Here is a 24377-nt window from a genome sequence, read left to right on the forward strand (position 1 = left end):
TCATTTGAGTGATTGAGGATTGGAATCAAAGCTCTCACGCTTGACTTACCATGGCAAAGATCAAGGTGCTGTGCCATTTTTATTAAATTTTTATTCATTTGTTCATTTATCATTAAAGACCTTTTAAAATTCAGAGGCATCATCTTCTCTATTATCTAAAAAGGTAGAGTAACTATTTTGTAACACATTTACACTTTTAAAGAAAAAGAAAATTTCATGTGTGGGCCTTCTTATTGGATGTAAATATTCTATGTATACATACACATGTATGCATATATAAAATATATTGTTTGTAAAATACTAATGAAATTCATACTTGGCATAGGGGTTTGGAATGGTGCAAAGTGTAACTACACTGTGGGCTCTGTGGGAGGTACTGCGGAGGTGGGGAGAGATGGAGGCTTGATGAGTGAGACTCACATCATTTCTCTAGTTCCTCCTTCAGTGCCCTCCCATGAATCAAGGTTGCTTGTGACATTACAGATGCAGTTTAAAGAATCATAACAAAAATTAGGCAAGAAACAAAATTGATATTCCAGAGTAAAATTTAAACTGGAAATAAAATTTAAACATATGGGTAACTCTCAATATATACAGAATGCACATGTGTGTGTATGTCTGTACTGGTTATCTGCACATTTATGGGCACACATACACACAACAGATATGTGTAGGAGCCAGTCTACTATTAAAAGAGATAGAATTCCTGGGTTCAGACCTGGCTTTGATGCTAATTAGCTAATGAAGTAATTGGGCAATTCATGTCAACTCTAAATCTCCATTTAGTCATCAGTAAAATGAGGGAGTTAGATACCTTCATGGTCCTTTACAACTTTAAGATTTCTAAACATTTGTGTACAGAAGGTCATTATTAAGCAATCATAAGAAACCCTTCTCCTTTGGTCTGATTCCTAATGCCACCCCTGCATACACAGCTGTGAAGGAACATCCTGGACACTGTGGTTAGTGGAGACCATGCGGCTGTGTAGAGAAGATGCAGGAATGCAGTGAGTAGACAGGAGCCACCCACAGGAGAGTTGAAGAAGCTCCAGGACCACTATGATAAAGTGCAGGCTATGTCCTTCTGGAGAGTCCCTTTGGGGCACATGGTGGGTGGGTGGGGGGAAGCACAGTCTGTCTTTCTCCCTGACTCAATAATCGTGGTTGAAATCATAGACCAAAGTCTGATGCGTTCATGTTGAAGTCTTAGCAATACTAGTCACTAGCTATGTATCCTTTGTCCAGTTACTATACTGTTCTAGTCCTTGGTTTCCCTCCCACAGAAAATGATGATCATAATGCCCACCTCCACAAGCTCTTTTAATATTTAAATGAGAATATGGATATTTTTTTAAATTTTTTTTAATGTCTATTTATTTTTGAGAGAGACAGAGACAGAATGTGAGTGGGTTAGGGGCAGAGAGAGAGAGAGAGAGGGAGACACAGAATCCGAAGCAGGCTCCAGGCTCCGAGCTGTCAGCACAGAGCCTGACATGGGGCTCGAACTCACGAGCCGTGAGATCATGACCTGAGCTGAAGTCAGACACTCAACCAACTGAGCTACCCAGGTGCCCCTGAGAATGATATTTTTAACATGATGCCCAGCACATAATAAGTATTCAAAAAACTGTGTGTATATGCATGTATTTCACATTTACATATCTTACAATGGAGTTAGGTCTTGATAACCCCATCATAAGTTGAAAATACTAAGTCAAAAATGCATTTAATATACTTAACCTACTGAACACCATAGCTTACCCTAGCCTACCTTAAACATGTTCAGAACACTTACATTACTCAACAGTTGAGCAAAATCATCTAATAATAAAGTGTTGAATATCTCATGTGACTCATCAAATACTTTACTGCAAGTGAAAAACAGAATGATTTTATGGGTATAGAATGCTTATAAGTGTATCAGTTGCTTATGCTCATGATTATGAGGCTGACCTGGAGCTACAGCTCCTGCCGCTGTCCAGCACCATGAGAGAGGATCTCACTACATCTCACTAGCCCAGGAAAAGAGCAAAATCCAGACTCCAGTTTCTACTAAATTCCTATCACTTTCACCTCATCATAAAGTCAAAAAATCATTAAGTCAAACCGTTTTAAGTCAGGGACTGTCTGTATACATATATCAATATGTATTTCATGCATTATGTATTATTAAATCTTTGGTAAGCTTCATTTATAGAGATTTATGGAAGAAGACCATTGTTATTTGGCAGTGGGAAAATAGAAACCATTCATAAAGGATAGGGTTTTCATTTTCTATAGAGTAGAGGAATTAGAAATCCGAAAAATAAGTATAATGAGAAGAAATGAACAGAAAATTGGACACCATATTTTAGATACATGGTCAGCCACAAAGAATTGTTCCATGGAACTTATTTATGTCATGTTGATTGCCTATAATATAGATAGCTGGAGCTGCCCTGGATGATCCCAATGATAAAGCCTCAAAGATTAAGTATGTTATCTATGTATTCATGTATTTACTAAATCCTTCCTTAAGATTCTTTCAGAATGAAAGCTCCAGGAGAGCAGAGGCTGTGCCTATCTTGTCCAGTGCTGGATCTGAAAAGCCTAGAATGGTGGCTGGCATGAGGTAGGCACTCAAAAAATACCAAGTATATAGACCATACTATAAATTTAGTATTTGTTCTGTTGTTTATTTTCTGTCTCCAAGTGCTAAAATGCAAACTCCATAAGGCAGGCAACATTGCTTTGCTCACTGATGTGTCTGCCCCATGTGCCTAGAATGGTGCCTACACATTATGGGTGCTTCATAAATGTTTTTAGAATGATGACTGAAGCGGGTAGAGAGAGTGATTTAGAAGCAGTAAAGTCTCAATAATCCAGGCTGCTAAAGAAGCTTCTTAACCTTTAGTTTCAAATGGAGGTTTCAGGGAAAATGGCTTCTACTGCCCCTTAAACACAGATCATTCAGCTAAATAACCAGACCTTTCAGGAGTTTCTGAGAAGATGAAGACAAGGGGAAAAAGTCAGTTCCATAGCCAAGGTTGCAAAGGCTGTTCCACATTCATCCAAACTCACGCTCTCCTACACTGGTTTGTCAAATCCTTTATTTAAATATCTCATTATCTAAGACAATTTTGTACTTACTGTCATGAAGGCTTATGAAACCTGCAAACCTGTCTTGCTGGAGCAGGTACAATTTAAGCCAGTGATTGTTCAAAGGAGAAAGGAAAGGTGAAGAATGGCACCATTGTGAAGATTTAGAGCAGGAGGGTAGACAGCCCTCAGAGCTAACCTCTGTTCTCCAGGGTGTTTGTTTAGGCTCCTTAGACAATGCATATAGCCTAAAGATAGAGGGGGAAAAATTGTAAGTCTTCATGTATAATTTTTGTTGTTATATCTAAACTGATAGTTGAGGGCTAGGAGCTGAAACAATATTTTATAGAAGTATCATGTTGAAGTTTTTGCAGGTTTCAAAATATTTAAATATGTAAATTTCAATGGAGAGATGTTCAGATTTTTTGATAGTCTAATGATTTTAAGCATCTCATTTCTAGTCACACACTGACAAAAGATGTTCAGATTGCAGTGTGAGATGGTTTCTATGGTTACAGTTGTTTCCTAGCATTTTAGTGACATCTTTTGTGAGCATTGGCTGCTTCACTTATTTGTCACTAATGTATGTGTAGAACTATAGTTAATAGCCTTGGGCGGACAAAATTTTTTTTTCTGAATGGCTGTATTGTTTTTTAGCAGCATTTTTCAATAAGGTGACAATGCATTAGAATACTAATGGTATGTATGGTATTTTAAGATGTCAAGTTTTCAATAAAATGATAATGAAAATTTTGCATTTCATTTAATAGTTAAATATTCATGAATTTTCACAGCATGATGAACTGAGCGAAAAATAAAGAAACTGTATAATGTATAATACTAAACATCATAAATTAAGTTTCTTTTCATAGAAGCTATTCAAGAGTGTTTAATATATGGTTCTTCATGGATTTAGACCAATCTGAGCTAAATTAAAGGCAGCTAAAAAGGAAACTTGTTTAAACCAATTTAACATATTTTAACACAGCATGTTTACAATGTAACAATATAAAGGAAAATGACACATTACAAACAATATATACATTATATAAAACTTATGACGAGTAAGTGGGGGATGTAATCATCAGGCAAGAATATTTTGAAGAAAGTAATTACAAAGCAGGAGATGGAAGCATGCATGGGGGTAGAGACAGGTGACATAACCATGAGTAACAGAATGAAAGTAGGCAGTAGAAACTGAGAATCTAAAAGTTCTATCCAATAATGATCTATTTTAGGCATTAGGCTAATTTCTGGAGAACCTAGGAGTAAACACCATGTCTCCCCTCTGGCCCTGAAATGATCCAGTCTTAAAGCAATGTTTACAGAAAGGGAAAAAAAATTTACCTCAATATTAGAGGTTAAAAGACTGTTTCTCCAAATTCAAAGATCATTTGTTGTCCTGCAGCAACAGCCATTCCAACTACCTGTTATACAGGATGCATCTCTGGTGAATATTTGGGGATGCTGTGTATGGAGTTAAGCTACCAGAGAGGAAATGACTAATGGAATTCTAATTGCTGATTGCTATGACGTGGAAGACAGAACAAAGCCATTACCTGACTCATTATCAAAAAATATTGTCAATCACTTGAATAACCCATAACCTCCTGACTGGGAATTATTCAGCCATGCTCTCCTGACTGGCTAGTTATTCCACTGACCCATCCTATTAGGACTGTTAGATGTGATTGAAAGAACCATAGGACTGAGACACAGAAGAAAGACTCAGTTTCTATTGCAGAGCAAACCAAGACTAGAACCAGGATAAAGTTAACAGAAAATCCTAGCCTGATAGGTGCTGCTGATGTATCAAAGAATGTGGACTTAAGATATAGAACTTGAAATTCCTATAGGATAAAAGCATCATCAGAGCATTGGTCTACTTAGGTTGGTGGTTAACTTGGTATTACCCATCTCTCATATGTCTTATTGTCACTAATTTACTTAATGCCTAACATATGTGTAATAACATTTACAGATATACAGAGAAAGGAATCAAAGACCATCCTTTTTAAAAGTATTTTGTACAGGAGAATGTTACTGCAATGTCTATTATTTAACCAATTTAGCATTATCCTTGATTCTGCTAATTGGGTGATCATTTGTGTATGAAGGAATTGAATTGCCAATGAAAATAAAATAATTGAAAAAGTAAAAAACCAGAAATTTCATAGCTTTCCTTAATTTTAATAGACTTCCCAAATCCAGTTCATTTTAACATGCTGATTTTTATTTATTACATATCGACCAGGTAGTGGTATTCAGTGTCCTGGCTCTACATTTACTAGCTGCACAACCCAGTGGAGGCAACCTCATCTTTCATGCCTCAGTTTCTCACCTATAAATGGGAATAATTGGAGTATCTACCTTATAAAATGTTGCATAAACTAAATGAGGTCAATACATATATAACAGCATTAAGTTTGTCAAACAGGAAGCACACAATAAATATTAGCTATCTTCATTATCATTATAATTAATATCAACTCATTTTGTGAAAGCTAAATATAGGACCAGTAGAGAGATGATGGGAGAGAGGTTTTAAAGACTTCCTTGGGGCACCTGGGTGGCTTAGTTGGTTAAGCAACCAACTCTTGATTTCAGCTCGGGTTATGATATCACGGCTCATGGGTTTGAGAGCCCCATATTTGAGAGCTGTACTGACAGTGCAGAGCCTGATTGAAATTCTCTCTCTCCCTCTCTCTATGGCCCTCCCCTATGCATGCTTTCTCTCCTTCTCTCCCTCAAAATAAATAAATTTTAAAAAATAAAGACTTTCTTAGAACAAATATCATAAAAGTGATTAGAAGTACAAAATAGTGTTTTAATGAAGTATCTTAAACTGGATATAATGTTTTTTGGGGCTAGAAGTCAGTAGAACAAATTGGCTAACGTTCAGGGATCAGCTCTCTTATCCATGAAAGTAAGTTGGCATTATTGATCTCTTCCTTATTTGAATTGTGATGACTATATAAAACCAGCTGCTTAAAAAAGAATTTAGAACATAAAAGGGCAAATATTATATGATTCCATTTACATGAGATACCAAGACTAGCCAAATTCAGAGACAGAAAGTAGAATAGTGGTTGTTGCTAGGGGTTGAGAGGAAAGGGGAATGGGAAGTTACCGTTTATTAGATACAGAGTGTCAGTTTGGCATAACAAAATTTTTCTAGAAATGTATGGTGGTATGGTTGCATAGCAATGTTAATGTACTTAATGCCACAAAACTGCACACTTAAAAATACTTAAAATGGTGTATTTTTATGTGAGGAATATTTTATCACAATTTTAAAAAACAACTATAAATGGCTGACATACATGGAGGGGGGGTAACAAATGAAAAAATAACATACAGAATTAATCCTATATGTTGAGGTAAAAAAAAAATGAGCCTTGTCCAAAATTTGTGGCACTTGATCAAATAATATATCTCGATTTTACTTTCAGTTTACATGAGGCCCAAGACTAAGACTTTGATTTTAAATATATTTTATCGAAAACCCCTCATGAATCTTAAACTCTTTTGGCTTCAGACTTGAGAATACAACAATTACATCATATCACCAATAAAAGTGTCCACTTCAGTGACTCAGGATGACTAATGAGAGCATTGTGATCAGCACTTCTAGCAAGGTGATCTTCTTTAGAATATATCCGTATCTTGTGCCAGAATAAGTGAAGAGAGCATTATAAGGACAAATTGTGGCTAATGCATTCTCCTTTATGCATTTCTGGGCTGATGACCAGTCCCATTAGATATCACCCCAAATGTGTCGGGAATGCTACTAAACAAGAGAAAAAAGACATTTTCGTCCTACATAAGTACAGCCAACACAAACATCACCCAACACAAGTGCTGCTCTGGCATTTTCTTCTTCATTCTGAGGTGTTTCTTATATGTCTCAGGAGATGAGAAACTAATTAATATAGCCTATCTGCAGAAATTCCAAACAAGCAAATGGTCTTCATTATTAGCCAGCATATTTGATATTTGGTTTCCAAGTCTTATCCTTTCACTCAAAAGTTACCCTGATTTCAAATAGCCCCATTTCTCTGTTTTATCAAGAAGTAGCAACAATCTACTACCACCACTGTTATTATGACATTTCAATCAGCTCGTTTCATTGCGGTTTGAGAAAACACTTTGTTGAAACCCAAAGGAAAATCTGCCACGTTTCCATTCAGGCATATGGCCAGGGGAAAAAAGCTTAATAACCAGTAATCAGAGTCTGCCTTCTTTGGGTGGAATCCACTGTGGACAAAAACAATTTATGCTGCACTGGACGAAAATAGTTCATCGATGTTATTTTCCAAGAGATAGTTAAAATAACTCCTTCTCATCTGATATCCCAAAACTAGAAGGAAAAGAGTTCAGATAATGTTGGGATCGATAAAGTCACAAAAGCAGAGTCGTATAGGAAATACATCTTGAAATTACTATCTTGTTCTTTTTATCACAGAACTTGCTAAAGAATAGTTAGGGCCATTATGAAGGGTAGTATTACAACAAGTTTTAGTTCAGGGAATCATCGAAATGAAAGATAACAAAGATATAATATGTATCTACCTAGAGTAGTGATTGCAATGATCAACAATCTGAAGTGTTTTTCCCTTTCAGAAAATAGACCTCTGATTATTCCCCAAGACTTAAGTAATTCAGAATAGTAAATCATCAAAATTTATCTTTTTAATATATTTTGAACTGATTTTTGAATATGGATATATATTTTATAGAAAATTAATATAAGCTAATTAATGAGGACTCAGTAAGTCCAATCTCAGGTGGAATGGAGAAATATTTCTTTTTTTATCAGAACCTTTAATTCTTTCCCACAATCTCTTATGATCAGAATATTTTCCTTTTAGTCCATCAGGCTTATTACCTATCAGGCAGAAACAGCCCTCTACACAAACTACCCTTTCTGCAAAGGGCATGTGTTTCAGTAACAAAACATTTCTCTGCCTAGGCAGTGAACGGAGGGAGTTCTATGTCAGTAAAACAGAAAGTAGGCAATACTTGTTTTCACTGGCAATACAGTGACTCTTAACCGTTGTTGTATATTAGAATGACCCAGAAAGCTTTTTAAAAACCTGATGCTCAGGTCATACCCCACACCAATGAAATTAGAATGCCTAGGGCTGGGAGGCAAACACAATATTTTTTAAAGATTCCCAAGTAATTCCAATGTGTAGCAAAGTTTGGGAAACATTACAATATATATTGGAAGTCAAAATTTGTTATTAATTGTATGCCAATAAACTACCTCTTCACACCAATAATTGAGAATTGGCAGTGTCTTAATTTTTTCACATTATTTAATCTTAATAAACCTAGGAAAGTCAATCCAAAATGAAGCTGCCAGGATAAATAATACAAAGCATCTTTTCCTTTTTCATCATTATTAAATCAATATCATACTATGGCCTCATTAAACATTTTCTCATTAAATATTTTATTTTTATAATTTCATTTCTACTACCATTTTCCTAATAGGCCTGGTGTAGACTCTACCCATGGGGAAAAGTGTATTTATTCACTACAAGGAGTGGATGTTTCCAGGAAGTTTGCATTTTGTAAATGTGGTTTGGTTTTCCAAAATGATTTAGGTTCTGTAATGTAAGAGAGAAACACTCAAATCATACCCATTGTAATCTCTTACATTTTTGTCCTCAGACTCCAAAAAACCTCATACCCACTTTAGAAACATTGTGCCAAATCCTCAATTTTTCACTTTCCATTTGTAGATAATGCAAATATCTTTTCATTCAAAACTCTCATTATCAGGGTGCTTGTATGGCTCAGTCAGTTAAGCGTTCAACTTTTATTTCAGCTCAGATCATGATCTCACAGTTCGTGGCTTAAAGCTCCATGTTGGGTTCTGTACTGATAGTGCAGAGCCTACTTGGGATTCTCTCTCTCTCCTCATTCCCTACCTCTCTGGCCTTCCCCGACTCTCTCTCTCTCAAAATAAATAAATAAACATTTAAAAAACTCTCATTATCTATAATTCCATTAATGATTTATATCAGTAGAAGATTTTAAAGTGTATTTCCATCATTCATTAATTTTTCTAAGGAAAGCAATTTCTATATCCTCATAGGAAAATTGGAGAAATTGGCAGATAATCCACACTTATTTTGACGATTTTCCTTAGAATACTGCTAAACTAACCTGTTTCCTTTGCCTAAATGCCACTGTGCCTTCTAACATATGTATACTCAGGCATCTGGCTTCTTCTTTTAGACTTTTTGAGCTAAGACAAATCTTGGAAACAGTCAACTTTATCAAAAATATTTTTATCTTGGGGCGCCTGGGTGGCTCAGTCGGTTAAGCGGCCGACTTCAGCTCAGGTCATGATCTCGCGCTCCATGAGTTCAAGTCCTGCGTCAGGCTCTGTGCTGACAGCTCAGAGCCTGGAGCCTGTTTCAGATTCTGTGTCTCCCTTTCTCTGAACCTCCCCCATTCATGCTCTGTCTCTCTCTGTCTCAAAAATAAATAAACGTTAAAAAAAATTTCTTTAAAAAAAAAATTTTTATCTTGTAGAGTCTATATGGCTTTATTACCTGAATCTTTCATTCTTCTCTCTTCATTTTTTCCTGTCTAGTAATTTATATATTCCCAAGGAAGAAAACAAACAGAAGGGAAATCAAATAGTCCCCTTCAAAAATTCCTTAGGTGTCATGAGAGCTAATCAACAATAGATACTAAATTTTTTAAATATCAAGCCAACCAAGTTAATTCTTACTCATGTTGTGATTTCTGAATAGAAATCTACATTTCTGTTTCTTCATTTCTTAGAGTCTCCTTAAGACATTGTGGAAGTATCCTTGAAGCTCAGAATACTGTAGTTTCCAAGTCCTCGTTCAATGCCTTATTCATGAACTGACCTATCATAATTCTAATTCGAGTTAACAATAATTCAAAAATATTTACTAAAGGTGTATGGCACTGTATGAGACATTGTAAAGGATGAAGAAGATAAGTGGTCTGAGAATTGCTCCTAGAATTTATAACCTGGTTGAGGAAGGAAGGTGCTCAAGATTATAAAACACAGCTATTTTTTGAGCCATAAGAAAGGAAAAACATGCAACTAATTAAATTTTTACATGTCATCATGAGGCACCTGAGTGCCTCAGTCGGTTAAGCATCCGACTTTGGCTCAGGTCATGATCTCACAGTTTGTGGGTTCAAGCCCTGCGTTGGGCTCTGTGCTGATAGCCCAGAACCTGGAGCCTGCTTTGGATTCTGTGTCTCCCTCTCTCTCTGCCCCTCCCCTGCTTGCTCTCTCTCTCTCTCTCTCTCTCTCTCTCTCTCAAAAATAAATAAGCACAAAAAAATTTTAACATGTCATCATATGTCAAGATGCACTGACATTTTAAGATGCATTCTGATTTTAGAGATGCTAAAATGAAAAAAACATAGAGTGTGTCTTAGTGCAATAGCGTATATACCTAAAACAATGAGGGAATAATATACAACAGTGCTAAATACTGGTGAGGCTGTACAGATAGTGATGGACAGAGGGCTAATACAAGAGATACCATTGCAATCACTGGGATGGTTTGCAGAATGACTTAAGCATAATGGAAACAAGAAGTCAAAAGCACTAGTAAAGTCCCTGGAGTTTCATACAATGTCAAGGTGACAAATTCCTACTTGCTCACTTTTCTGAGAAAGATACATTGAATACCACACTCATATTTGGTCCAGTCATGTCCTACTCACCCTACATCTAAAATATCTTTCACATCCATCCCCTCTTCTCTTTTCACACTTGCCACTATACTATTCCCTCTCATAATTTTCTTTACCAAATCTCTCTAGGCAGCATTTAAATTAATCATCCCCATCCACAGCTCAGAACACAATGATCCCAACATTGTAGGGATAGCAACAATGGCTAATCAATGATGACTAAACTTCTCAGCTTGGCATTCAAGGCCCTGAAAGATCTGACCCTAATATATGTTATCTCCTATTTTTCCATTGCAACAGCAGTTCTTTTAACACATTTCTGTTTAATTGACTCATCAGATCAATGCTCTCCATTCCCTCTGTAAAACATGGATGATTAAACACTCCAGGCTAGCAAGTAATATAGTATATCTGTGCCCTTCTCCCACCAATTAGCTGTATACTTGTCCAAACCTATTTATGCCAGTCTTACTTGTTCTTGCAATTATGTGATTTAATTAAATATGAAAACTGATAAAATATGAGTACAGAAAGAAAATTGTTTCTATGAACACTAAGTTATGTGCTTGCTTTAAAAAAACTAACAAGCTAACAACAACAACAAAAAAAAAAAACTGATGTCAAACCAGGAATGGGCAAGACAGCTATAACAAATTGAGAAAAAAAAGTAATAAAAATCCAGAAGGATGCCACACTCAGATTGTGTCTTCCAGTTTTGCTCCATTTTAAATAACCAAACATGTTTGTATCAAATCAGGCATAAAATGGTGGACTGTGGGTACAGACTACAATCAACAGATTGATACTCAAGAAAATGATTTGGTGCCTCAAGAGATGATTGACAAATAAAAATATACTTGTATGTTTTATATTAAAATAAAGGCCTACATATGTTTTTTTAAACTCTTTCCCCACTTTTACCAAGGTTTCAATTTATAAACTAGCTATAAGTCCCAACTCACTAAACAGAGAAACTCTGCTCCTACCCTAGGCTCCAACGAAACTTCAATCCGTAAGCCCACACTATTTCTTCTTTATGAAATGAGCACTTCCCATATCACACACTGTTCAAATCCCCTTAATCTTCAAGAATCTATGCAAAAGCCCCTATCTCTGTGAAGTATTCCCTAAAGCATTCCTGTTAGAAATTGGAGTTAGAGAGGTATTTGAGGATTCTAATATCAGCTCTACCATCTATTGTGGAAACCAAATCAAATGTATTAACCTCTACATCTCAATTTCCTCATCTGTAAAATGGGGTAACACCTATCACATAGCGTTGTTAGAGGATTAATGTATAGAACACTAAGCATAATGTCTATAATGTAGGTGGGTTCAAAAAATGAGAGACACTAATCTCCATCCACGCATTTTTCTTTTGGATGCTAAGAGTCCCTTGTTCATCTTTCATGATGCTTCTTGTTTTCTGTTCTGTATTATAACAGTTTCAATACATGCTTTTTTCCCATTAGATATATATTCCTTGATTGCTAAGCTGCAAAGCCAATACTTCTTTTGCAATCACTTGCCTTGCTTTTAAATAAATAAAGAAAGAATTAAATAAAAGGCCAAATGACTGGTGAACCTTTGTTGTGGTTATTAAAGCAGAGGCCTGGCAAAAGAATAAGGAAAAGAGAAACAATTTAGAGTATATTTTTTTGTTCTCTACTTGACTTTCTACAAAACTTTATTCAATAAAACAGATAAAAGGCTTAATTACAGCAGCTTCAAGATGGTTGCTTCTACATCTCCTTTTCTAATGGCCTCATGTTTTCTTTTTGTGTTGATTCTTTCTCCTCAAAATGTTGATAGGGTAGATTACACCTGACAGCAGTATTAGCAGCCCCTGGAGAATTTCAGTCTTTGCAACGCAACATTCTTCAGAGGAGAAACCTTTTGCCAGTCCCCTAACCCCCACACCAAAAAGGATTGAAATGGTGCATTCTTTTTAGTTGACAATTGACTGCAACATTTTGCAAATAAGTGCCAGGCCTCGATGAGGTGCAAAATACTGACTGTATTAGCTAGTTATTTAGAGAGATGTGAAGATGCTCTTGCCAACATACATTCAATTTAGGCTTTGAATGCTTTGCGTGATCTCCCAGGCAGCATTTGTTTGAAAATGTTGGAATTTAATTTAGAAGTTTTCACATTTGCTTTTTTTGTTCTTATTTTTAAAAGCAGCAATAATTCTTTAGTCTTTAAAGCAGACTCTAGAGTTACTCTTTATATGTGTGTACATATATACATACATGTGTAAAATATGAAAAAAATTACCATGTTTTTCTATTATTTTGCTCTGTTCTAATTTTTGTCATTGAACTTAAACTTTTTCAGTCTCAGAATACTGAAAATGGAACTGCATTGCTATTTTTGTAGAGATGACCTTTTAGGCCCATAGCCTTCTTGGGTTACCTATGTGGATCTATGTGTAATTTTATAATCACAGAGTATGAGGTTGTTAAAGGGCACTGAAACGTCTTTTACCTACCTACCATGTGACCTATATATCACTTATATAACATATGAGCAAGACTTTCTCCTCAGTCAGGGTATAATACTCAGTGTCTCTTTAGAATTGTCACAAATTAGTATTTATAATAGTAACCACTTGTATTTCTATATGTAGGAAATATTCACTGCTTCCACTTTACTAGTAGGAGGTTCAGATAGGTCTAGACATATTTAGTAAACTAGTGGGTTAGACTTAAACAGAGCTTTGTCATACATTGCACAAGTTATGTACTTCACAGCTCTAGGGGAGCCATTTACACAGACAATTTCCCTATGACAAGCAGGGAGCCTTGACATAGCGTGAAAAATGGGTTCTGGGTAGGGAGAAACATCAGCAGCAGAAAGAGGCTTGAGAAAGGGCAACAGAAGCATCAGAGTTCCAGCTATTAATATACCAAAAAAAGAGTAAAAAAGCAAACTGTGGTCCAGACCAATTCGCAAGCAAATGAGACTTCCCTTGGATTTTCCCAGAAATGGATGGAAGAGAGGAAGTTTTTGAAGGGCTGTAGTTATCAAATATAAGTTCCTTAAAAATATAAGTGACTTTCCCACAGTCACCCAGGTTGGCAAACCAAGAATACAAGTCACTAGGAGTTTCATAGTCATGGGTGACCATGAAGAGCCCATGAACTTTGACTCCATGAACAACATGATTTGCATTCAACAGAATATTGTAAAATAGGGCCAACTCTAAGAGTATGCCATAATGTTATCAAACATTATCTTAAAACTATCTTTATAATGCTGGTAAGAGAATTACTTAATAGCCATATGCTTTGAGATATTAATAACAAGAAAAATATATAAATTTCATGCTGTTCTGATACAACTATTTCATTAAAAGATCCTTTTGCTATGACAATGACTAAATGCCATCAGATACAGTTCACCACCTATCTGCCTTAGACCAAAATTGTAGGTCTTCTCAGAGAACATCATTAAAAGAAGTTTTGAAACTATTTTTAATAGTTCCCCATGCAACCTGCTGGAATGACTAATAGCTCTACTTAGATCCAAAGTTTGAAAGTTTTAAAATCTAATATTGCTACATATGCCTTCTCTTGTTTACTTACAATTGCATTGGCTTTGAAACCAATAGACCTGAGTGGGAATGCCAGCTTGATGCCTATTAACTGTGTGGCCTCTGACCAGTTACTGAGCTTTTCTGTGGCCACGTCCTCATTTATAACATCCACCGTACAGAACTATGCTAGGTCATAGAGATATCATCTGACACAGTATTTCATAGATGGTATTGGTAACTATTAATGGTAACTATTATTATTATTAACTATTAAAAGGGCACCCTATTAATAGTTACAGTGGATAAGAGGCCTAAACCAGGACTGCCTGATGCTCTGGGGTATATTGTCTCTAGATGACTAATTTCCCTTATTGCTCAATAATCTTTGATATAGAAATCCACTTCTTTACTCTTTTTTTTAAATTTTTTTAACATTTATTTATTTTTGAGAGAGGGACAGAGTATAAGTGGGGGAGGGGCAGAGAGAGAGGGAGACACAGAATCCGAAGCAGGCTCCAGGCTCTGAGCTGTCAGCACAGAGCCCGACGCGGGGCTTGAACCCACAAACAGCAAGATCATGACCTGAGCCAAATTCCACTGCCCAACTGACTGAGCCACCCAGGTGCCCCATAGAAATCCACTTCTTTACTCTTTAAGAACTAAAAATTAAGTACACTGCAACAGAAAGATATATCACTTACCAGATATGAAAAACATACGCTCTTAATGGAGATAAGATCATAAGAAAATAAGATCTTCTAAATCTGTTTACATACTGACATATATGTAAATCTGTCAGTATATCACCAGATCTAAGACCAATTTAGCCTTTTCCATAATATTTACAAAATTATTTTATTGGGTCTTTTTTTAACCAATTTTACCAATTCAATTTTAATTTTTTAAAATTTTATTATTTAATTTTTAAATTTAAAATTTAATTGAATTTAAAATTAAATTGAATTTCACCAATTCAACCAACATAGGAGTATATAAGTAAAAATTCATAGTCTTCTCCTTCCCCCCATTTAATCAACTTCCTCTGAAAAAATCAGTACTCCCTGTTTGATATTTGTCTTTACCCATATTTTCCTATGATTATACTAATATCTAAACTTCTCAACCATGCCACCATTACTGCAGCAACAAAGCACCTTAGAAATATCAACTTTTGTTGTTCTTTTGTGTGTGAGCACTCTCTCTATCCACACCTCAACTATAATATGCCATGACTAGATAAAGGGCTTCCTACTAAGAAATTACCTTAAACGTTCATAGGAACCAGTTGGAATCCTGTGAATGGGGTTCTATTCATTGAAGGGATGGCCAATGTACCCCATTGATTAGGTGTTATTACTTACTATCTAAATCAGGACATTTATTTAGAGTGAAAGGGCACCCTATTAATACTTACAGCGGATAAGAGGCCTAAACCAGGACTGCCTGATGCTCTGGGGTATAATGTCTCTCTACATTTAATTCACACTGACATCTCTGCCTTTTTCTCAATCTCCCTCAAAACATGGCTTTAATGATATTATATCCATCTCAAAACTCTTCAATGGCACCCCACTTTCTCTAAAATTCTTTGTCTCAGGATATTAATGCTCCAAGGGGCTTTTTTTTCTTTTTTTTTTTTTTTTTTACTCAGAAGGGCAAATTTGCAGCCTGCAGATGCACCTCTCCTTATCATCTTCAAACTATATTATCTTCATATGACCACCCTGGCCTCTGAAGGCATCTGAGTATAGAATCCCTGCTAGCTTAACATTCCCAAACTTATTTACTAATGAAGTCCTTCTCTCCCAAATCCTGACTCTATCCCAGTGTGTACACTTGTCTTCCAGCTAGGTTGTTAGCTCCCTATCACCTTCATATATGCTATCTTCAGAATAGATTCTCAGTAAATATGTATTAAGAAGAAGAAAGGAAGGAATGAAGGAAGGAAGGAGAGGAGGAAGGGGAAGAGGGAGGGAGGCAGGAAAAGAAATTTATTTGATTAAGTCAATGGTTGTTTTCCATATGTTCCTGTTTAATATGTTGTCTGAAGTCAGCCTGACTATTGCAGATCTGTGGATACTGGTGATATAAAGTTTATAAAAGTTTCTATCTACCCCATATATTTCTCTTCATTGGAGTCACTAATGGGATAAATAATAAAACTGTAAGAGTTATATCTTTAGAAAATGACCTTGATTTGAGTAGGACAATTAAAGGCCCTGATTTGGATAGGAAAGCCTTTTCCTCTAGTCCTTTTCCATGAGTACTAGTTGTAAAATGATAAGCAGAGAGTCTAAAGGTATGCCATAGAAAACATGTGAGCGCATATATATATATATATATATATATATATATATATATATATATACACACACACCACATCTTCTTTCTCCATTTATCTATTGATGGACATTTGAGCTGCTTCCATAATTTGACTATTGTAAATAATGCTGCAATAAACATAGGGGTGCGTGTATCTTTTCAAATTAGTGTTTTCATATCCTATGGGTAAATACCCAGTAGTGTGATTACTGGATCATAGGGTAGTTCTATTTTTAATTTTCTGAGGAGGAGCCTCCATATTGTTTTCCACAGTGGCTGTACCAGTTTTCATTCCCACCAACAGTGCACAATGGGTCCTTTTTTTTCCACATCTTCACCAACACTTGTTGTTTCTTGTGTTTTTGATATTAGCCATTCTGACAGGTATGAGGTGATATCTAATTGTGGTTTTGATTTGCATTTCCCTGACGATGAGTGATGTTTAGCATCTTTTCATATGTCTGTTGGCCATCTGTATGTGTGTCTTTGAGAACATGTCTCATTAGGTCCTCTGCCCAATTTTTAATTGAATTGTTTGGTTTTTTGCTATTGAGTCGTAGGAGTTCTTTATATATTTTGTATATTAACCCCTTATCAGATATATCATTTGCAAATATCTTCTCCAATTTAGTAGGTTACCTTTTTGTTTTGGTGATGGCTTCCTTTGCTATGCAAAATTTTTTAGTTTGATGTCATCCCAATTGCTTATTTTTGCTTTTATTTCCCTTGCCTGCGTAGACCCCCCCAAAAAAATATTTTAAAGACCTGTGAATGTAAATCTTCTTACACAAAATTTTTAAATAACACATTTTTTATGACATTTATATTTTCAAAGTGTTTTCCAAAATAGCTGACCCATAATAGAAAAGAAGTATTCTGCTGTATACTTTAGGATGAAAGGGTAAATGCTATAGGATAGAAGGGAGTACTGCCCTGGAACTTAGAAAAATCTAAATTCTAATCTATTGTCATCACAGAGCTCTGAGCAAACACTGCAGTTTTCCCATATGCCAAGTGAGGATATAGAACTAGACAACATCCAATGTGCTTCCCATAGAATTTGATAATTTCTATGAAGTTACCTATGCTTTCCCCAGGCTACCAGATGCAGTGACACTGAATGGCATTCTGTTTTCAGCCAGCTCTGCTGTTGACTCTGGTAGCATTGGTTCTCCTAATATCAATGGGATGTGATACACAAAGAAGAAATGGAGAAATGCTCTTTGAAAACATTTCTATTTCAAAGAGGAAAATTTCTGTTTATACTTTGCATGCAATTTGCAAGATGTAAATGTCAAAGCAAGAGCTTGATAAAGTTACCACACAAGTAGTTGGGTTAAGCTGAGAACTAGACATGAACCTGGCCATCACTACTAAATGGGCCACCATACACAGGTTGGATCTGAACCCTACAGATCACAAATGGCTGAAGACAATCTATAAAACAGGGATAGTATTAGAAGTCATCACCTATCACTGAAGACCAACTAAATGCCCATAATAATCTAGACTATCTTAGTGCAGTTTCCTGACCTAAGTGAGTTCTCATTTCTAAAGGTTGCAAGGATAGCATGTTAGAATTTACTATACATAATTCAAATGCTTTAGGGTTATTAAATAACTTTAGTTCATTATGACACAATCATTACCTTGACACTGAAATACCCCTTTATAAGATCCCATAATGTTTGCCTGCCACCAATATTTTGTAGAATTTTGCAGCTTCATTCTATGCTGCAGTGTTCCCCTTCAATAATCTTTCCTATTCCTTTTAGGCAATTTTGGAAATAAAGAAAAATTATAAAGTTAAAAGAACTCTTGATTTGTTTCCTTACTTTCTACACCATACCTTTCAGAGAAGGAAATCTCCTAATCTTCCCCCAAAACTTCCTCCAAGGTCTAACCAGTTTTGCATCAGGAAATACTTCATTTGTACTCTGACTGTGTCTTGCCTAGAAAGAAGAATTTTACTTCTTAGTTTTCAATAATCTATTATCAACACAGACCCAAGGGTACTACTGAATAAGGGGTTTGGCAGTTCTTGGTTTCCATGTCTCCATTTATCTCCTAGCACTACTTTCACCATATATTCCATGAGAGTCCCTTTTATGAATCTAAGTTTTTGGACTTATTCTCTCCAACGAGAATGTTCACCCATCCATCCACTTACCCATTCCTCGACATTTAATTCAAATATCCCCTTCTCCTGGAGGCTTTCTTTGACCAATATCACCCTTCACACACACACACATACACACTGTTAGATACTCTTTATCTCAGCTCCCATAACAACCTTGACTTAATTCCTGCTTATCACCACAGAACACTGTAATTGTTGGCTTATTTCCTCCTCCAAGTATAGATAATAACACTCTTGAGGGCATGGATGATCTTATTCATGTCTGCAGCTCTGTCACCTAGCATGCTACCTGGACTACAGAAAGTAGTCAAGACATATTTAGTAAATGAATAAATGCATCCATCTCAAGCACTGGTTCCTCCCACTACTTCTCTAAAGCGATCCTTTCTTTTTTCTATTTTAAAATTATGAAAATTTAACAGCCTCTTGATGACAATTTGGAAGCCTCACTAAGACCTCTCAGACGGCATTTCTCTTGTGTTTGAGAATGTGTCTGCTTTGCATGACAGTCCAGATGTCAGCCTTTCCACATTTCCCCAGAAGTACCTTGAGTCGAATATGTCCCTCCCGTGTAGTTCCAAACCTTCTATCTGGGCAGGCAGCTCTGTTGTTAGCTAACTGTCGGCGTTACACTGCGGTATTCATAGAGGATTGTCAGCACGGTGCGGTATTATTATGCGAGATCATTTGCTCATGTAAAGACACATTAAACCTAGCAGTTGCTTTGTCTCTTGTCAAGGGAATTGTGTACTGTTACATTAGAGATGAGAGTTTGCAACGTCAACCTGCTACTGCTGTTTTGCTACCCACTTCAGAAGAATCAACAATTCATGCTCGTTTCCTTGTTTTCCTTCTGTGGTAACAACTTAGCCACTAACCAAACAGGAATCCTGTCAGTGCCAGGAAAATAATATTCCATGGGGCAAGAGTCCTTTCATGTAAGTTTCTTTACTGAGGGCTTCAGTCCTGTGCTTTATCCTCAGTTCAGTGACTGGAGCACTGCCACTCCCTACCTTCACACCACCTACCACATGCCCTTCCAAATTGGCATTGAGAATTTCCCATTGCCTCATTTTGCCAGGATTTCACCTCAATTCTTATCAAATGCCCTCTCCAATACATGCTTCTTACTTCAATTACCACCTGTCTGTTAAAACTTTCAGAAACCTGCTCTGCTGGCCAGGCTAAATCATTACCTAACACATGCCCAGGATTCCCCTCCAGAACTGCACATACCCAATGGGCAGTCTATTTTCAAAGTTCTGTTCCCCCTAGTCTATCCCATTCTGTAGATGTTAACTGTGCCATACCCTAAAACATGACACATGACAGGATTTGATATACAGAATATTTCTACTTAAAAAAAGAAGATAGAGTTATGGAAAGCAAAGCAAAATCCAACTTCCTGCTTCTGTTTCTCCAAGAGTTTCTTCATCTCTTCACTCCTTATTTGTTTCCAAAATACTCACCAGAAAATAAAATATCCAAACCAGGCAAAAACAACAGGAAGAAAAAGCTTTAAAAACCAGAGGTTCTTAGAGAAAGTTGGAGTCTTTGCAAGTAGGAAAAGGTGTTAATGTTAGCTTAATCATTGGCCAGCCCTGCTCTTTTTTAAGGCTCACTTCGGTAGCCTCTATTATTACTAAGAAACAGCACATTTTCAACACTACATTTTGCCTCAGCAGGTCCCTTTCAACAATATATTATGGCTCTGTTATAGACTGGCCAAATTGCATTAATCACTTTCTTCAAGATGTAGGTTGTAGCGGATAATACATTTTTAAGTTTGCTTTCCTGCAAGAACTTTTTGACAAAGGGATAGCCTCTAAAATGTCATCCCTTTCCATTCTGAGCCCAACAACACAGCACACTGCATTTACCTTTCACTGTCTCAGGCTTTAAGTCTCACACCTCCTTATTCCTTCCTGTCTTGCTCTTAGTGGCAGATTCCTTAAGGATTCAGCCAGTATAATCCGATTATCTGACTAACCATCTTTCTGTCTGTCTGCATTTTTAATGTCTCAAGTAAATAGCATGATAGAGTAATTATTTCATTCTTTTTTGGTTAAACTCATGAGAAGCTAGAATTTTACAGAAAATAAACTCTTGATTCCACAAGGACATGTCTGAAAGCAGGTGGCTTTCAAAGAGAAAAAAAATAAGAAATATAAACTTGTTGTTCTTGATTAAGTCAAATAGATGTTACCTTTGTCACTCCTCCAGAGCATGTCTCAATTAGAAAAATCTTAAGCAATATGTGTTCATTTCTAGAAATTAAAGTATAACTAATTATATGCATCTTGAGCCAATCCTACAGCGCACATTCATAATTTCAAATATGTGTACTCTATTAGTCCTGAGGTTTCAATGAAGTTTATATTTTCTGAAGAATTTTTAAAATTTTTATTGAACAAAATCATTTTGAACATCTGTTATTTTAATGTCATTCTTCTCAGTTTTTCCCTTTAGGCCCTCTGCTATCTTTTCAAAATATGTTATTTTTTAAAAAGTCAATAGTTTCTCTTCCCATAACTACCATAATTTTTATGAGAAAAAGTCACCTTTAAGTGGCCTATTCCCATCCTTGTCTTGTCAGTTAACTTGCCCAAGTCCTGTGACCTTGACTGATTACTAAATTGAATAATCAGAGTTTGCTGGTAGGATGGTACCTGGTTATATCCAGCCCATAAAGGAATTCCAAAGGCATTAGGGATAGACAGAAACAAAACAGCGGTTTGGATATATATAATGACAGAGAAAATTAACAGTGTATTAAAATGAAAAATAAAACTTCACTGAGAATTTTATGCAATTTCTTTAAAACAGAGATTATAAGCATATGAGCCATAATTCAACACATGAAGAAAAAAATGGTAAATATATACATTTTATTAGTAATAGAGTGAAATTAATAAAGAAATGCAAATTGAAACAACACAAAGATATAATTATTTTGCCTATCATATTGGGTGGAAGAAGATACTACATAATGTTGGCAAGAGTGTGGAGAAAATATTGCTCTTATTTGCTGCAATTGGAAGGGCTAATTGGCAAAACTTCCTAGAGGTCAATCTGAAAATACATGTTTAAGTTCAAATATTGCCTATCCTTTAACTCAGCAATTTAATCTTTATAAATGTACCACACACGTATACTAAGACATATATACAAAACTGTCTGTATGTACAAAAATATTTGCTAAGTGTGGAGCTTAGCTCTGGAATCAGACATGCTTGGGCTGAAATCACAGCTCCATTACTTTCTAGGTATGTGAGCCTGGACAAGTTATCTAGCATGTCTAGATTTCACTGCCTTCATCTGTCGGATTATTTCAAGAATTAAATGAAATGATGTCTATAAAGTGTGTTCCAAAGTGCCTGATACCTCATAAGTACTTAAGAGGTGTTTATTACTCTTTGTAGTGATGATAATATTATAAAAATATTATGCAGCATCATTTACAAAGCAAAAATCTGAAAACAATTCATCTATCAACAGCGATACTAGTTAAATAAATCCATAGTATCAACTGCAATACTAGTTAAATAAACTTAGGTTCATTCAATGGAATACAACATAGTTATTTAAAAAAAAAGATCTACTTACAAAGAAGTAGAGCCAGGATACACTTTGAAAGAAATCAAGTTTCAGTATTAATAGTATTATTCTATCTGTGTAAAAAGACATAATAATATATTTTTACTAGTATGTGTCTAGGGAGAGAGAGGAAGAGAGAAAATATGAACCAACATATTAAGAGTGATTTTCCCTAGGAAGTGGGAAAATGGGGCACTTTAATTTTTTTCTCTATCATAAACTTTTGAAATATTTTGTTTTTAGAGTAAGCGTGTATTACTTTTATAATAAAAATATTAGTTTTGAAAGGGTAAAAATGAATTCAAATGTAATATAATTCTTCATATTCAAATCACATAAAAGAAAATAAGTTGTATATTCTTGCCAGCTCTCAGTAAAGAGAGCTGTCTCAAGAGGAAATGCTCAGGTATAAAAGGAGCTTTATTTTCTTCCCTCTGCCTTAGTTTAGGCCTGCTTGCTTGTTTTGGTGTGTTGAATACATACAGCATGTAAATAAAAACCCAGGGAAGAGAGAGATATATATAATACATAGGAATATTTTTAAATAATTCAATATGAGTAGAGAGATCTAATTTTTAAAGCTAGCTACTTGTTATCTACTTTTCAATTATATATATGAAGGATTATCCAGATCATTTATATCCTCAGATTCCCAGAACCTCATTCATAGAAAGTATTCAATAAATACTTGTTGAATGAATGAATGGGGGCAGAGTCTTGATTCTTAAACACACTTCTTTTAACTTCAGAGTCACTGGATTTACGTGTTTTCTGTTGTCAAAACCAGACAGCAAAGACATGTGGTGGGCAGGTTAAAAAGAAATGAATTCAGAGGATCTCCTGAAAAATCATGAGAGAGAGCATACAGTCAAGAGAACTTGAGAGCTAGAAGACAAAGATGAAACCATCTAATGGAACTCTGATTTCTATGAGGAAACTGAGTCCCAGAGAAGGTGAGTCACCCCAGGTGGTCTGATAACTGGTTAGTGGTAGTCAGAACTTAACTTAGTTCTTCCACTATCAGTTCAATTTCCCTTCCTATCTAGGTTGTTATTCCCAAAAATACTGTTATTACTTAGAGAAGTTGGCATAGATTCTTCCTTTTTTATAAAGGAGGTGACACCTTATGAAGGTAATGAGAGGGAAAGGTTTACTCCAGTAAAACTATAAAGTTCTATAAGTTTATCTCATCCTAACATAAATTGTTTCCCAGTGAATATTTACAATGTAAATAGTAGACAAGTGGAGCATCTCAACTCTACTATTACTATGTCCTTTTAAAGGTCTTTCTGCCTTCCTACCTTTTTTTTGATACATGATCAAAAATAGGGTTAAACTAAGGCTCTCTGACATCTTTGTGTTAACTAAAATGTAAAATGTAAAATAAAATGTTAAATAAAAAGTAAGGCAGAATACTTTCTCAAAATACAAACTAAATGAGAATACCATTATGAATTTGGAAGTATGGACCCCTTCTTTGAATGAGTTCTTCCATTATCTTCTGCCCATTCAAACGAATTCCTTCTCGGTTATTATTTAATAGCCCTCCTTCTGCATTAGCTATAGCAGCATTTATCATAGGGGAAACAAAATGTCAAAACTAAAGAAAGGTAAATGGCTAGAAATGAAAGATCCAAGGAGAGGGGATATATAGGCAATGCCAATCAAGGAGAAAGTGAAGTCTGAGCAGTGGTAGGAATTTCACTTAGATGAGTTTACTCAATATGGTAGCAAATGTGAGCCTGGAATAATACATGAGATTTTTAGGGAATCCAATTAAAGAGCTGATATTTTATGAGATCTGATATTTTCCCTTAGATTCTAGGCCATCCAAATTTAAGCCGGCAGAAGGGTGATTGATTCAACAATATATCTTTTACTTACTCCAGCCCCAGTTAAGTTTTTCCCCCTATTACCATGTTCCACAAGGGCAACCCCACACTGGCAGTTGGTTGTTAATTACATTTGATGTGCAGTAACACAAGCGAGCTAATTAACTTG

At 35.7% G+C, this 24377-nt stretch overlaps 1 long non-coding RNA gene across 1 annotated transcript in view; it reads right to left on the minus strand.

Annotated features, from left to right (window-relative positions):
• Positions 1-24377, minus strand: part of LOC122222420 — a 63060-nt gene that overhangs the window by 37048 nt on the left and 1635 nt on the right. Inside the window, exons 2-3 of the long non-coding RNA XR_006203747.1 lie at positions 18489-18591; positions 3130-3326 (exon numbers count right to left, since the gene is read on the minus strand). This is a non-coding gene — a long non-coding RNA (uncharacterized LOC122222420). The remainder of the gene's footprint in view (positions 1-3129; positions 3327-18488; positions 18592-24377) is intronic.

Source organism: Panthera leo, chromosome B3 (genome assembly GCF_018350215.1).
Source record: "Panthera leo isolate Ple1 chromosome B3, P.leo_Ple1_pat1.1, whole genome shotgun sequence".
Classification (NCBI taxonomy): domain Eukaryota; kingdom Metazoa; phylum Chordata; class Mammalia; order Carnivora; family Felidae; genus Panthera; species Panthera leo.